This window comes from Pongo abelii, chromosome 8, assembly GCF_028885655.2.
Source record: "Pongo abelii isolate AG06213 chromosome 8, NHGRI_mPonAbe1-v2.0_pri, whole genome shotgun sequence".
Taxonomy (NCBI): domain Eukaryota; kingdom Metazoa; phylum Chordata; class Mammalia; order Primates; family Hominidae; genus Pongo; species Pongo abelii.
In genome coordinates, this window is record NC_071993.2 from 122,573,405 (window position 1) to 122,589,024 (window position 15,620).

The 15,620-nt window shown below is 36.6% G+C and overlaps 1 protein-coding gene and 1 long non-coding RNA gene across 6 annotated transcripts in view; one reads left to right on the forward strand and one right to left on the reverse strand.

Moving 5' to 3' along the window:
- Positions 1-15,620, forward strand: part of ATRNL1 (attractin like 1) — an 839,413-nt gene that overhangs the window by 425,166 nt on the left and 398,627 nt on the right. The window lies entirely within an intron of this gene.
- Positions 2,439-14,066, reverse strand: LOC129048361 (uncharacterized). Of its 2 annotated transcripts, XR_008510640.2 has the most exons (4): positions 13,991-14,066; positions 5,742-5,867; positions 4,260-4,428; positions 2,439-4,170 (listed from the first exon to the last, which is right to left on the reverse strand). It is a non-coding gene; the product is annotated as an uncharacterized LOC129048361 (long non-coding RNA). The 2 variants fall into 2 exon arrangements; XR_008510639.2 differs by lacking the exon at positions 5,742-5,867.

A 15,620-nucleotide genomic window follows, 5' to 3' on the forward strand; every position in this document is an offset into this window, starting at 1 on the left:
GTTAAGTAAAAGAAAATTACTGTTAATGTGTACCATGTCTTAGAGATTATCCTATTTATTATGTTGTCATCATGGACAATGTAAAATAAAATATTCTAATCTTTGGGTGTGATAAAATATATCTGATGGGTTTTTTGTCATTTAAATTCTTCTAGTAGTGAAATGTAAATTAGATCACTTAAAAAACTGTGTCATTGTTAAGAAAAATATGGACAGGATATTTTGAAGCTTATTAATTATTAAGTTTTATAAAGCTACTGCTAAACTTTAGGAGATTTTAAAACAGGTTAACATTTATGGAGACCCCTCAATCAGGCCATTTTTACTGTTATTGCTGTTATTTTGGTAACAGAGCTGAGTGTGTCAGCTTTGCAGTTTAGCCATTGTTCTGTAGGGGCTGGTTCTCAAACTCTTTGTTAGATTTTACCTCTATATTGTGTGTAGTTCTGATGGTAAACATAATTGGGCCAGTACTAGGGAGATCACTTACAGACATACCCTGGCTCTGTTCTTAATGTTTTATGCCATCTTAAGTAGGTCACTATTTTAGTTTGTTTGTGTTGCTGAAAAGGAATACCTGAGGCTGGGTAATTTATAAAAAGAGGTTTATTTGGCTCACAGTTGTGCTGGCTGTACAAGAAGTAGGGTGCCAGCATGTGCATCTGGTGAGGGTATCAAACTGCTTCCACTCATGGCAGAAGAGGAAGCGGAGCTGGCATGTGTAGCAATCACATGGGGAAGGAAGAGGTGAGAGCCAGAGACTCTTTTAAACAGCCAGCTCTCATGGGAACTAATAGAGTGAGAACTCATTTGCTACCATAAGGACACCACCAAGTCATTCACAAGGAATCTGCCCCTGCAACTCAAACACCTTTCATTAGGCTCAACCTCCAGCAATGGGTATCAAATTTCAATATGTGGTTTGGAGGGTCAAATATTAAAACTATAGCATTCTATCCGTGGCCCCTCAAATCCCTGGTGTCCTTCTCACATACAAAATATAATCATTTAATCCCAATACTTCCCAGAAGTCTTAACTTGTTTCAGCATCAACTCAGATGTCCAGAGTCCAAAGTCTCATCTGAAACTCAAAGCATGTTCCTTTCAGCTTTGAGCCTGTAAAATCAAAATCAAATTATTTATCTCCAAGATACAATGGTGGAATAGATATTGAGTAAACATCTCATTCCAAAAGGGAGAAATTGGTCAAAATATAGTGATAACATGCTGCATGAAAATCCAAAATCTAACGAGGAAGACATTAAATCCTAAAGCTCCAAAATTATCTCCCTTGGTTCCATGTCCTGCACCCTGGGAACATGGATGCACCATAGCCCTGCTCTACTAGACAATCCCTGGTGGGTACTCTCTTCAGGGCCTCCAACCGCATATTTCTGCTCAGGATTGCCTCACTAGCATCTGTCTGTAGGGTCTCCACCCCTATGGCAGGCTTCTGCCTGGGCACTCAGGCTTTTCAATACATCCCCTGAAATCTCAGTGGAAGCCGCCAAGCCTCTACTACTCATACTTTCTAGCCTCCTTCAGTGGCAGCAGGCGCAATACCTGGGGCCATTTGAGAAGCGAGATGTGGGGAGCACTTTCTAGAGATGGGGCATGGCAATGTTGTCCCAAGCCTGTCATCCAAAACCATACCATCTTCCTTGGGCTCTTGGTCTGTCATGGGAAGCCCAGAAGCCTGCCAGATTTGTGAAATGACTTCAGGGTCTTTCCCCCATTGTCTTTACTAATAGTACCTGGCTCCTTTTATTCATGCTACTTTCTTTAACAAGTGTTTGCTACCTCAGCACTCTTCTGAAAACACTCTTTCCTTCTCTGCCACATGGCCAGGCTGAGGATTCTACAAATTGTTATCCCCTGCTTTCCTTTTGATTATACATTCCAACTCTAAGTTATTCATTTGCTCCTGCATGTGAACATAAGCTGTTAAAAGCAGCCACATTACTTCTTGAGCACTTTGCTGCTTGGCATGGACACAATGTAGCAAAGTTCTTTGACAGGGCATAATAAAGGTTATCTTTGCTTCAGTTCCAATGATTTCCTCATTTCAGTCTGAGACACTCAACATGGACTTTACTGTCTATATTTCAATCAGCATTTTGGTCACAGCCACTTAACCAATTTCTAAGATGTTCCAAACTTTCCCTCATTTTCCTATCTTATGAGCACTCCAGTTCCAAAGCCACTTTTACATTTTTAGGTGTCTTTATAGCAACATACCACTTCCTGGCACCAATTTTCTGTCTTAGTCCATTTGCATTTCTATAAAAGAATACATGAGGCTGAGTAGTATATAAAGGAAAGAAGTTTACTTGGCTCATGGTTCTGCAGGTTGTGCAAGAAGTATGGTGTTGGCATTTGCATCTGGTGAGGGCCTCAAGCTGTTGCCATTCATGGTGGAAGAGGAAGGGGAGCTGGTATGTGTAGAGATCACATGGTGAGAAAGTAGGCAAGAGAGAGAGGACAGAAGTTCCAGACTCTTAAATAACCAGCTGTCATGGGAACATGAGACACAACGATGGCACCAATCCATTTATGATGGATCTACCCCCGTGACCCAAACACCTCCCATTAGGCCACACCTCTAACATTGAGTATCAAATTTTAACATTTGATTTGGAGGATCAAATATCCAAACTATAGCAGTCACCTAGCTTCTCTAAATCTCAGTCCTTTCATATATTGAACTAAAGGCTTTTTTTTTTTCTTGTTGTTGCTGTGAAATAATGTAGTAAATGATTCAAAAATTGAAAATAATAATTTTTTAAATAAACTCTTTTCTTGTGTGTAAAATGGAAGAGTAGATGTATCTGAGTCAGAAAAATCTGAATTATTTATTGTAAAGAAATAAATTAAATGGAAATTTGGTGGAGACTACTATCCCTGTGTTAGACTTTTAGTGGTGGCATTAATTTTCTATATCATTGGATGACATAATATTTTGTATTTATTAACTTGTCCAGTTGGGAGTAGTTTCAGAGATTACCAGTTGGTCTTTTCCACTATGACTGATCTTATCCTATAAGCCAGGGACACAGTGTAGAGGTTATTCCAGCTACCTTGTACATCAGTTCTATTTATACACTTAAAGAGTGGGGAAATGACCAATGGGTGGATCCATTGACATAGTGGGCACACTGTGAGCAAGAATTTAGTCAGAATTTGTTATGTGCCCCCACCCCCTGAACATCCCAACTCTAATAAGAGGACATGATGATATTTTGAATGCTTGGCTATCTGTGTCTAATGCGAGTCAATTAGACCCTCATGTCTAATGGGAGTCAAAATGTCTGCTTATTCCTCCTGTACTGTATATATATCCTCATGCATATACCAGTGTATATAGTCAAGTTTATGGTGTAGGTATTTTCAGGGATCATTTTACCCACTTTTCAAAATGTTTCAGGGACCTTCCTTCTATGGACTCAGTCACCTGATTAGTTAATGGGTTTTGGATTTTAAAATTAGCTGAAATCTGGGAACTGTGAAGAGAAACATGGCCCTCCATTGAAGCAACAACCCTCAGTCTCCTGTTCCTTCATTCTTACTTAAAATGAAACCAGATGTTAAATAGTGCCACTGTTGGCTGCCCACCTATTTTGCCCTTCAGAATACCATGCTTTATTAATAATTCCTACAACTCTTTGTGAGCCAACCCCCTTGGCAGTTCATCCAATCTTGTTGATCTAATTATGGTAATTGTGGTTTCTGGATTCTGGCAGTTAAGCACTGACACCTGTCATCTATTACTTTGGGTCTCCATCATTTTATGGCAATTAACAAACATAGCCCTGTGACTGTCTCTCCTATTTTGGGGCCTGCTCTGAAGAGGAGAGCCAACTCTAAGCCTCCTTATAATACTGGTGCCTCTCTTATCAGCATATTCATAACAGCCTTAATGCATAGTTTGTCCTCTCAGTCCTCCCATGGAACACAACCTGGTAGTTCTTCTGGCCTCATAATATGAAACGTTCCAGCATATCCCCTTCTCACAGTGTTGTTATAACTTTCTCTTCCATAAGCCAGGACAACTCAGGCATTTCAATTTCACTTGTACCGGACATTGCATTTTTCAGGCTTCTACGAGTCACTCTAGCAACAAGTTTGCTCCGTTTCCTGGAATCCTCAGTAGGGTATTACATCTCTGTGGTCCTGAAAATATGCACCAAAACCAATGAATTTTTATTTATCCAGTCTTAACATTTCGTTGCCCTTTATCAAATATTTAAATCTGGTCATACTTCATGGCTCCTGCCAGTACGTGCTCCCTAAATCTTGCATCCGTTTCAATTGTGCAATCTATTGTCTTTCCTATCAGGCTCAGTTGGGTCATGCTGTGATTTAATCCCGCTGATCAGTCTGGCAGCCAAGAAAAGAAGTGGTGACGGTTTATGAGGGGGCACCTGTTACCTAAGAGAGAAGAGAGCTCTTTAGTGTCTTCCAGCATAACAAAATGCTAGGTGTTACTAGGGAAGCGGCTGGTAAAACCAACATCCTCAGAAGCATTCATTTATATATTCCTATTCCATATTTCAGGTTCCTAGGTCTCCTGAACCATGGCCCTTTTGTATAACACAACTTCTTTGGCTTAGCATTCTGTCATCTCTGGAGCTCTGCAACTGTATAACAATTAGATCATCATCCTGCTGGTCATTCATGTTGGCATTTCTGCTATGTCATCAGGGCCTCATTTAAAGCTATGAAAGAGACCCACTGGCTCTTTTATTTAGCCAGTAAATGGTTTGTTAATGGCCTTCAGTCTCTCATTATCCCTCTGCAGGTATCAATACAACATAATGATAATCAGTCTACTCTACTCTCTTTTGAAGGTGTTTTCCCCATCTTCCAAGCACCTGAATTGCTGTACCTTCAAGTATTTTCTCTATCAGTGCATTTTCTCAGGTTACCACTGGTGAAATCCAGCAATTTAAGTCTTCTGCCAGGAACTGTGTTCCACCCACCAACATGGATGTTGTCCTGTTAGCCTGCCAATCAGTGAGTGAATCAGTTCCTCATCTCCATCTTACCTTCTGTTTACTTGGACCATAAGTCCTCTGAGGCACAGAAGCCAAGATGGGATTAGATAAGCAATAAACGTGTTAGGGGAACTTCTGTGAGGGGAAATTGGGAGAGAGGAGGGGAGATAATGGGGGAACTTTAGACCACAATGCCTACCTGCCTTTGTGAGGGAGAGAAGGAAGAAAGGGAAGGTGAGTGAAAGAGCCTGAGAATGCAGGGCACTTCTAAGAATGTTTAACACCAGTGGTGCAGCCTTGAGCAAGTTACCCATCAAAGGAGTCTTCCATCTCCCAGGAACAGGCCCGCCTTGGTTTCTCTGCCATGTTTAGTCCTTGACTAAGGACAGCCCTTGGGAAACATGGGCTCAGTGTGAATAAAATGGTGGATTTCAGAGTGCAGTAGCTGGGGCCACTAGTCAGTTATGCTCTCTGCCATCAGGGATCAGAGAGGTACTTTTTTTTTTTTTTCCCCCAAGATGGTGTCTCACTCTGCCTCCCAGGCTGTAGTGTAGTGGCACAATCTCAGTTCACTCTACCTCTGCCTCCCAGGCTCAAGCGATCCTCCCACCTCAGTCTCCCGAGTAGCTGGGACCACAGGAGCTTGCCACTACACCTGACTAAGTTTTTTGTATTTTTGGTAGAGATGGGGTTTTGCCATGTTGCCCAGGCTGGTCTCAAACTCCTGAGCTCAAGTGATCCACTCACCTCGGCCTTCCAAAGTGCTGAGATTACAGGCGTGAGCCACCGTGCCCAGCTAGAGAAGTATATCTTAGTGGTTGGCACAATGGAGTTATTTGTTGTGTGATGACTGATAGAACTGACCTATAAAACCTGTAAAAAATGATTTTGGTAATGTGTTTGTATTTATTTTTGTGTAGTTTATATTTTTGAGGGTAGATTTTTAAATTTGACTAAGTTTCAGTAATATTTGTGTCTATGGAGGTTTTTAATTTTTTCCTGACCTAGTTGGTAATTGGCTTTTTAATGGAAATTGTCCTCTTTGTTTCATTTTACAAATTCATTGACATATTTACAATATTAATACTCTGAAGTTTGTTCTATATTAGAATTGTGCCTACCCTTTTATTGAGAATTTTGCCTATTTTTCCTTCCTTCCCTCCCTCCCTTCCTTCCTTCCTTCCTTCCTTCCTCCCTTCCTCCCTCCCTCTTTCCTTCTCCTTCCTTCCTTCTTTCCTTCCTTCCCTCCCTCCCTCCCTCCCTCCCTTCCTTCCTTCCTTCCCTCCCTCCCTCCTTCCTTCCTTCCCCTTCCCATTTCTAAAAATAATCTGCTTCAGCTGCATTCTGTAGACATTAATATGTAGTATGCTGGCCTCATAGAATGATTTAGGAATTGTTCCTTCCTCTTCACTTTTTGGGAAAAGTTTGAGCATTGGTATTAGTTATTTTTTAAATGTTTGGGTAGAATTTATCAGTGAAGCCATTGAGTTCAGGGCTTCTTTGTTGTGGTATATTTGATTACTGATTCAATCTCCTTACTGGTTATAGATCTATTCCATTTTCTATTTCTTTATCATTCAATCTTGGTAGGTTTTATGTTTCTAGGGATTCGTCCATTTCACCTAGCTTATCCAATTTATTAGTGTGTAATTGTTCATAGTACTCTCCTATAATCATTTTTATTTCTGTAGAATTGGCAGTAATGACCCCATTTTCATTTCTAAATTTAGTAATTTCAGTTTTCTTTCTCTTTTCTTTTTTTTGGTCAGTCTAACTAAAGGTTTGCCAATTTTGTTGCTCTTTTTCAAGAATCAACTTTTGGTATTGTTGATTTTCTCTATTGTTTATCTTGCTCTAATATTTATTATTTCCTTCATTCTGCTACCTTTGAATTTAGTTTGTTCTTCTTTTTCTAGTTCAAGTTGTAAAGTTAAGTTGCATATTTGAGATCTTTCTTCTTTTTTAGTATGTTTATAACTATAAATTTCCCTTTTATCACTGCTTTACAGTGTTCCATGAGTTTTGGAATGTTGTGTTTTAATTTTCACATTTCTCTAAATATTTTCTAATTTCATTGTGATTTTGTCTTTCATCCATTGATCAAATGTGTGTTGGTAATTTCCACGTACTTTTTAATGTTCAAGTTTTTCTTCTGTTATTGATTTCTAACTTTATCCCACTGTGGGTGGTGAAGATACTTTGTATATTTATCTTTTAAAATCTATTGAGATATAATTTGTTACCTAACATATATTCTGTCCTGGAGTATATCTCCTGTGCCCTTCAGGAGAACGTGTATTCTGTTGTTTTTAGGTAGAATATCCTGTATATATCTATTAGATCTTGGTGGTTTATTGCATTGCTCTAGACCTCTGTTTCCTTTATTATCTTCTGTCTGATTGTTCTATCCTTTACTGAGAATGGAGTTGAATTATTGTTTTAATCATTTGGATTTCTCTCTGTTCCTATTGTTACTTTTTGTCTTAAAGAACATTTTTAACTTAAATATAGTATTTCTTTATTAGAATTTGTCTATGTCTTTTTGCATATCTTTTAACATTTTTTCTGTTGTTATATTTTGTGTATGTTTCTTTTATACCAAAAATATCTGGATATTTTGGTTTTGTTTCAATAATCTGAGAATCTCTTAATTTTATGTGACAGGGAAATAAATGGAAATTTTCTTTTTTCTTCTCTTCTGATTTTTATTGATTGAATGAGCTTCTAATATTCTTTTATTTTCCTTTTAGCAGTTTAGGAATTATAGTTTTATTTTTTTTAATGATTACTCTTAAATTTTAACAAGCATATTTCCCTGACCAACAATAATATTAATCAGTATGTCTTTTATTCTCCTGAATCATATAGGAGAACTAAAAAACTTTGAAACTTTTACTTATCATTGTCTAATTTTTAAACATATTTTCCAATTTCTAATTTTAATTTGTGTTTTTTTTTGGTGATATAATTCACATACAATACAATTCATCAATTGAAAGTGCACAGTTATTCTTCAACCATTATCGCAGTCAATTTTAGAACATATCATCATCCCCAAAAGAAGCCATGTACTCATCAGTAGTCACTCCCCCCCTCACATACCCCTAGTTCTGAAAAATCACTAATCTACTTTCTGTCCATAGATTTGCCTATTCTGGACATCTTATATAAATGGAATCATCAATGTGTGTTCTTTTGTGACTGGTTCCTTTCATTTAGCACAATGTTTCTTATCCATAACATAGTATGGATCAGTACTTCGTTTCTTTTTATTGCTGAATAATATTTCATCTTATGTGTATAACACATTTTATTTCTCTATTTATTAGTTGATGGTTATTTGAGTTCTTCTTTTTCACTGTTGTGAATAATACTACTATGAACATTTGTATGTAAGTTTTTATATGGATATATGTTTTCATTTCTCTTAAGTATATAATTAGGAGTAGAACTGTTGATCACATGGTAACTCTAGGTTAAACATTGTGATAAACTGCCAACCTTTTTTCTGAAGAAGATGTATCATTTTATAATCTTACCAGCGAGGATCAGACATTTATTTTTTCCACATTCTTACTAAAGTTTGTATTAACTTTCTTATAGCCTTTCTTATAGCCATCTTAGTGGGCATAAAGTGGTGAGAGATGATGCATATTTAGAGGAATTAAAAATGAAAGATTAAAGGAGTCTAAAGAATACAACAGGCAAAGAAATAATAAGAGTTAAGCGCTTGAAAAACAAAAACAATCAAAGATGACTACATGGAAGCAAGCATGCAAGTAAGCAAAATAATGCAAAGTTAAGTATAGTGTTAATGATTTGGGAAAAATAAGACATTTAATCATGTTGTACATAAAGATATTTTGAAAGAGAAAAAAGAAGAAAATGTTAACTCCCTGAAGAAAAAAGGTGAACCTAATTTAGTTACAGGATCTCTACATCAAAGTGTTATAATCCTAGAATATTTGCCAGAAAGTTTTTTAAAAAATGTGTAAGGACACTGTGAAGAATTACAAATACACAAAAGTCCCTATTTAAAAAAATGAGATTATGATGATGGATATGTTAATGGAAATGAGATCTGAAGATATGGATTTTGCTAAGTAGAAACAATAAATGATTTCTTACTGTATTGGAAGTTCACTTAGGAATTTTCTCCATGGTTTTGTTGTGGAATACAGTGGATATTTAGGACCTAACTGTTCTTGTAAACCAAAATATTTAAGGCAGTGGGAGTAAACTAGTGATGGTACGTTTTCTAGCAACTTAGTTAAACCAGTGCTCCCCATCTAGTTTACAAAGCTGAGGTTTAACGTACTAGACACTGAAATAGACTTCTCCAAGAGTCATATCAGTAACTTCACACTTTGACTTAAATATTGCTTTACACCTCAAACTTAACATGCTTTAAATTGAATTTACTGTACTGGCAAACAGTCTCTTTTTTTCCAGTTTTCTGTAGCTCAGTTATAGGTATCACTATTTAACTCACTTGAATACTTGAGACTCATTTAAATCCTCTTAATGCCCTACATGAACATCAGTTCTAACTTCTTTCTATCAATATATTGTATGTAAATTAGCCAAAGTGGTTATTTTAAACATAAATTATTAACTCCACTGTTTAAAATCTTCCTTTTACATTTATAATTCAAAGTATGAGTATTCTCATACTTAAAATATACCAGTCACTTTTTCATTGTTAGAGGGGGCAGTGGTTAATTACTTGCCTTTTTTTCCAGCATTTTTTTGGTCCTTATTGTTTGTTTGTTTTTTACTTCTGTTGGAAGCATTTTAAAATTTCTGTGCAGTAAAATTCCTTTTGCAGGGAGTACAGTTGTATGAGTTTTAACACATGCATCATTTATTATAATTACCAGCTCTCCCAGGATACAGAATAATGCCAAAGCCCCAGTGAATACCTCATAGAGCCTTCTTTGCAGTCAGACTTTCTCCCCACCCATACACCCTGGCAACCATTGACCTGATCTCTGTTCTCACAGTTTTGCCTTTTCCAGAATGTCATTCAAATGGCTTCCTTCCCTTAGTATACTGCATTTAAGATTCATCCAAGGTGCTTTTTTGTATCAATAGTCCATTTCATTTCACTGCTAAGTAGTATCTCATTATACGGATATATCACACTTTGTTTATCCATTCACCCATTGAGAGATATGGATTGTTACAGTTTTTGGTACTTATAAATAATGCTGCTGTGATCAACATACGTACAAGTTTTACACAAACATAAGTTTTCATTTCTCTAGCATAAATACCAGGAAGTAGGGTTGCTGGGTCACAGGGTGGATGTATATTCATCTTTATAATAACTGCCACTGTTTTTCAGAGTGACTGTACAATTTTGTGCTGTGACCAGCAAAGCTCAGGGTTCCAGTTGTTGCACATTCTCACCAGTGCTTGGTCCTGTCAACAGTTTTTATTTTACCCATTCTGATAGGTGTGTAGTGGTATCTTGTGGTAATTTTAACTTGCAATTCCTTAATGGCTAATGACGTTGAATATCTTTTCATGTGCTTATTAGTTACACTTTCATTTTCTTTGGTGAAATGTTTTTCAAATCTTTTGCCTATTTTTAATTGCTTTTTAGTTTTGCTTTTTATTTTTGAATATTGAATGTTTTTTGTATATTCTGGATACAACTCTTTTGCCAGATGTGATTTGCAAATATTAGTCTTTGAATTGTCTTTTCATTCTCTTAACAGTATCTTTTATGGAGTGAAAAGTTTTAGTTTTTATAAAATTCAATTTAATGCATTTTTTAAAAAATTGATTATGCTTTTGATGTCATATCCAAGGACTGTCCCTAACTCAAGTTTACATAGATTTCTTTCTAACAGTTTTATACAGTCAATGCACTACATAACATTTTGGTCTATGACAGACCACATATATGATGGTACTTATAAGATTATATTACTATATGTTTACTATACCTTTTCTATGTTTACATACACAAAAACCATTGTGTTATAATTACCTACAGTATTCAATACAGTAACATGCTATATAGGTTTGTACCCTAGTAACAATAGGCTATACCAATGGCTTTCATGTGTAGTAGGGTATACCATCAGTGTTTGTTTAAGCACCCTCTATGATGTTTGCACAGGGATGAAATTTGTCTAATGATACATTTCTTAGAACATATCCCCATTGTTAAGTGACACATGACTGTATTTTTACATTGTACCTTTAGATCTGTGATCCATTTCAGTTATTTTTTGTTTATGTTGAAGTGTAATTCATGCTGATTATTTCACATGTGGATATCCAGTTGTTACACCATGATTTGTTATAAAGACTAGCCTTTCCATTTTGAAATGCTTTTGCAACTTTGTCAAACATTCACCATAGGGTTCCAGCCCCAGGTAAGATTATGTAAACACACATCTCTTTTTCTCTAACTGAACTCAACCATAAAACCTGGACAAAATTCATGGGCAGCTATTTGGTATATGATGTCAGCAGGCAGAGCAGAGAAGAACACCAGAATTCAAAGTACTGTTGAACCGTCTAGAAGCTTGCCATTTTTCCCCTTTAGTGCCCCCTGACCTGAAGTCAATGCAATTTGAAACTTGAAAGTACCACAGTTTGGACAGGGAAAAGTCCTCTAGTTCTGGCCCATGATGTGGAAAAGGGAACTCTTAAGCTCAGAGAGAATGAGGGAGACCTCCCTCCCATTTTTTCTCTTTTTCCTGAATTCACTCACCCATACTCCAGGCAGTCTGAAGCGGGAACATGGGCAGCAGCAAAATGACTCACAGCAGGAAGCTGTAAGAACTAAAATCCCCAGGGAAGGGAATATTCCTCTAATCATAGTGGAGCTCTGGCTACAGAGAGCCAAGATAAACTCTTTTGATTTCCTTCTTATCTGTCCTCCCAGCACAAAACATGGTACAATAGGAAAAGTGTGTAGTTTCTGGCCACATGATGGAAAAGTAGAGCCCACAAAACCAGAAAGGACCTGGGAGATAATGGAGATAGAAAAGCCTTCCCATCAAATGCTTTATAAACTTCTGGGATCACCCCTAAGCTGCCTGTGTGCTGATCTGATGCTGATTAACATTACCATACCAAAGAATTTGAGAACTGAGCTCATAGGTAGAACTCTCCTTTGGGCCCGGACTGAACAGTGGGTGGTCCTCCCGCTGGACAGACTCAAGAAGCACTTCAAAAGCTTTGGATATATTGTGACCATAGCCTCCAGATGGATAAAACAAAATATCTCTCTAGAGAATGTCAACATTATCTATAGAGTATAAACAAGACGTCAATCCCTTTGTAAAGTCAAGGTAGCACAAGAGAGATGGATTAAAGGGTACAGCGGAGGCCGGGCGTGGTGGCTCACACCTGTACTCCCAGCACTTTGGGAGGCTGAGGCAGGTGGATCACGAGGTCAGGAGTTCAAGACCAGCCTGGCCAAGATAGTGAAACCCTGTCTCTACTAAAAATACAAAAATTAGTCGGGAGTGGTGGCACGTGCCTATAATCCTAGCTACTCAGGAGGCTGAGGCAGAATTGCTTGAACCCGGGAGGCAGAGGTTGCAGTGAACAAAGATCACGCCATTGCACTGCAGCCTGGGCAACAAGAGCAAAACTCCATCTTAAAAAAAAAATAAAGAAAAGGGAACATCGGAGAGGGCTCTAATGGACGTAGTCATTCTTAAGTTTAATTACCAAGTCAAGGACTATCTTTCAATGTTTAGTGCTTTAAGAAAACTTTCATCAGATACTAGATCTATTACCTATGCATATGGGAAAAGTGACGTTTGATCCCTGCTTCGAATATAAAATAAGTTCTAGGAGGAAAGGTAAAAACAATGAAGCATCTAGAAGGTAATGTAGGAGTTATTCTTCATAACATTAGAATATAGAATGGATTCTTAAACAGGACACATAAAATACTATAACAAAATTAGACTACAAAAAAAAACTAACACTTTTTCTTATCAAAAGACACCATTAACATTATGACGAGTCAAGTCACACAATGGTATGAAATATTTGCAAACTGTATAAAAGCCAAAGGCCTTATATTCACACTATGTAACTCATATAAGTGAATTAAAAATAGTCCGAAAACTCCTTTCTCCAAAAATGACAAGAGACTGACATACACTTCACAAAAGAAGACATCCAAGTGTCCAATAGAATATGCAAGTGTGCTCAACTTAATTTTTATCTGGGAATTCAAATTAAAACCACAATGTAATACTATTATATACCTACTACAGTGGATAAAAAGAAAAAGACAATACCAAGTGTTGGAGAGGATGTGGAACTACTAATACTTTTAGTACACTAGAAATTGATGCAATCGCTTTGAAAACAAGTTGACATTATATTCTAAAGTTGAATTTACCTATACTCTATGGCCCAACAATTCCATGTCATCAAAGTCATGTGAACCATATTTATAGAAGCATGTTTTACATGCCCCAAACTGGGAAAAATCAAAATACCCAAAAATAATAGAATGGAAAAATATACTCATATAATGTGGAGCAATGGGAAAATAAAACAATTGCCAAAGGATTAAAATAGGTAACACAAACATGTGTTGAATGCTAGAGACAGAAACAGAAAAATAAATACTATAGTGTTATATTTGTAAAAAATTTAGGAATAGACAAGACTAAAGTATGGCATTAAAAATAAATGTGATAGTTCCTTTTGAGAAGGAGAGAATGAATTAAGTTCTGTTTCTTCAAGCTGGTGATTTCAAGGGTATATTGTCTTTGTGGTAATTTATTGAGCTATATACTTAGGGTTTCTCTATTGTGTTATACATTAATGATTTAGGAAAGGTTTTCAAAATAATTAAAATTTTTATCCTAACTATGGTTTTAAAAGATGTGGTTCAAAAAACATTTATTGTAGGAAAAAACACTGTATATATTGTCCTTTGTCACTTTTTGTTGCAAGTTTGGAAGAATAAGGTATTATCCCAGTAGGCTACTTGTAATAGGACTTACCCAGAAAGATTTTCCGTGTTAGATATTAGTCTTTCTAATACACCATCAGATGAGGCTTGATGAGGCTCCATTTTCTGTAGAGTTTTAGGAAAAAATTTAAGAGTGATTAAAGATGCTCTGTAGCCTCAAAATCTGTTAAAGAGCCGTGGCAGGGGGGTTAATTTAGGTACTCTTCTATACAGAACATTTTTCATAAATTATATCTAGTAGATTTTATTCTTTCCCAGCCTTCATTTAACTCCCTCCACGTGGCTGTGTAGCAAACCATCCAATTAAAATGGGATTTATCTCTCACTAGCTTCATGATTGTGCCAATGCCATTTATTGCATCGTCAATGTTTGGTAAGGAGTGGGCATGTATAATAGTGTATTATACAAGCCTTGGAACTGCTGCATTCATTTTTGTTCCTAAGAATTAAACAAGCCTGAAAATAAAGTTAGTGCATAGTGTTATGCATAGTCCAGAGAATCACAGGAAAATGTAGCTAGGACCCTGATCAGACCAAACCTGGAACTTTTCTTCCTTTGGACTTTGGGAAGTGTCTTAGTCTGCTTGGGCTGCCATAACAAAATAACACAGACTGAGTGGGTTAAACAATAGAAATGTATTATCTCCCAGTTCCAGAGGGTAGACAGTTCAAGATCGGGGTGCCAGTTGTTGGTTTCTGGTAAAACCTCTCTTCCTGGCTCTGCAAATGGCTGCCTTCACACTGTGTACTCACGTGGCCTTTCCTCCATAGATGCAGGAAGAGAGGGAGAGTATGCAAGTTCTTTGGTGTCTCTCCTTTAAGGACAGTAATTATATCAGATCAGGATCCCATGTTTATTAACTTCATTTAAACCTAATTATGTCCTAAAGGCCCTGTCTCCAAATACAGCCACACTGGGGGTTAGGGCTTTAACATATGAATTTAAGAACACAATTCAGTTCATATCAGAGAGTGTAAAATTCATGTAGATGTCTTCTTTATACCAGTTTGAGTTAGGTTTTCTGTTACTTGCATTTGAAATAATCTTAACTAATAGTGCTCCTAAGGTACAGTAACTCTTGCTTAACAACCCTCAGAAGTTTGACCAATAATACACTGTATTATTTATGACGTTCAGCCACTGGGCTTTTGATTTTTCATCTTTTTCAAACTGATGACTTGAACATATAAGCAATTTTGTTCTTTTTAGCATTCATATTTTTATTGCATTTTAAGTTAGAAGTGTATTCTGTTAATATTTTAGTTTGTAAGAAAAAATCCTTTAAATGTCGTGAAGGTATAAAATTGAAAAATATTTTGTGGAATAACAGTTATTAGGAGGCAAATTTCTTCATTTCAACACAATTTCCCAGTTTCTAACATTTTTCGATGAAATATAATAATATGCCCAAACCATCTTTTAAAATATGTACTTAAGACTTGACATTTATGATCAGTTAACCTCAAATTGCTATAAAATAGCGACAATATTATCTCTTTTTACAATTGGCCAACTAGATTACCACCAGAGGGTATTTATTTGTCACTAGCAACCTGCGTTACAATGTAACCTTATAGCACACTATGTTACTTATATTGAATTCTTTTAATTTTCCCTAAATGAGATTACCTAATAAGTTCCATTTTTTTACATTAAGAAT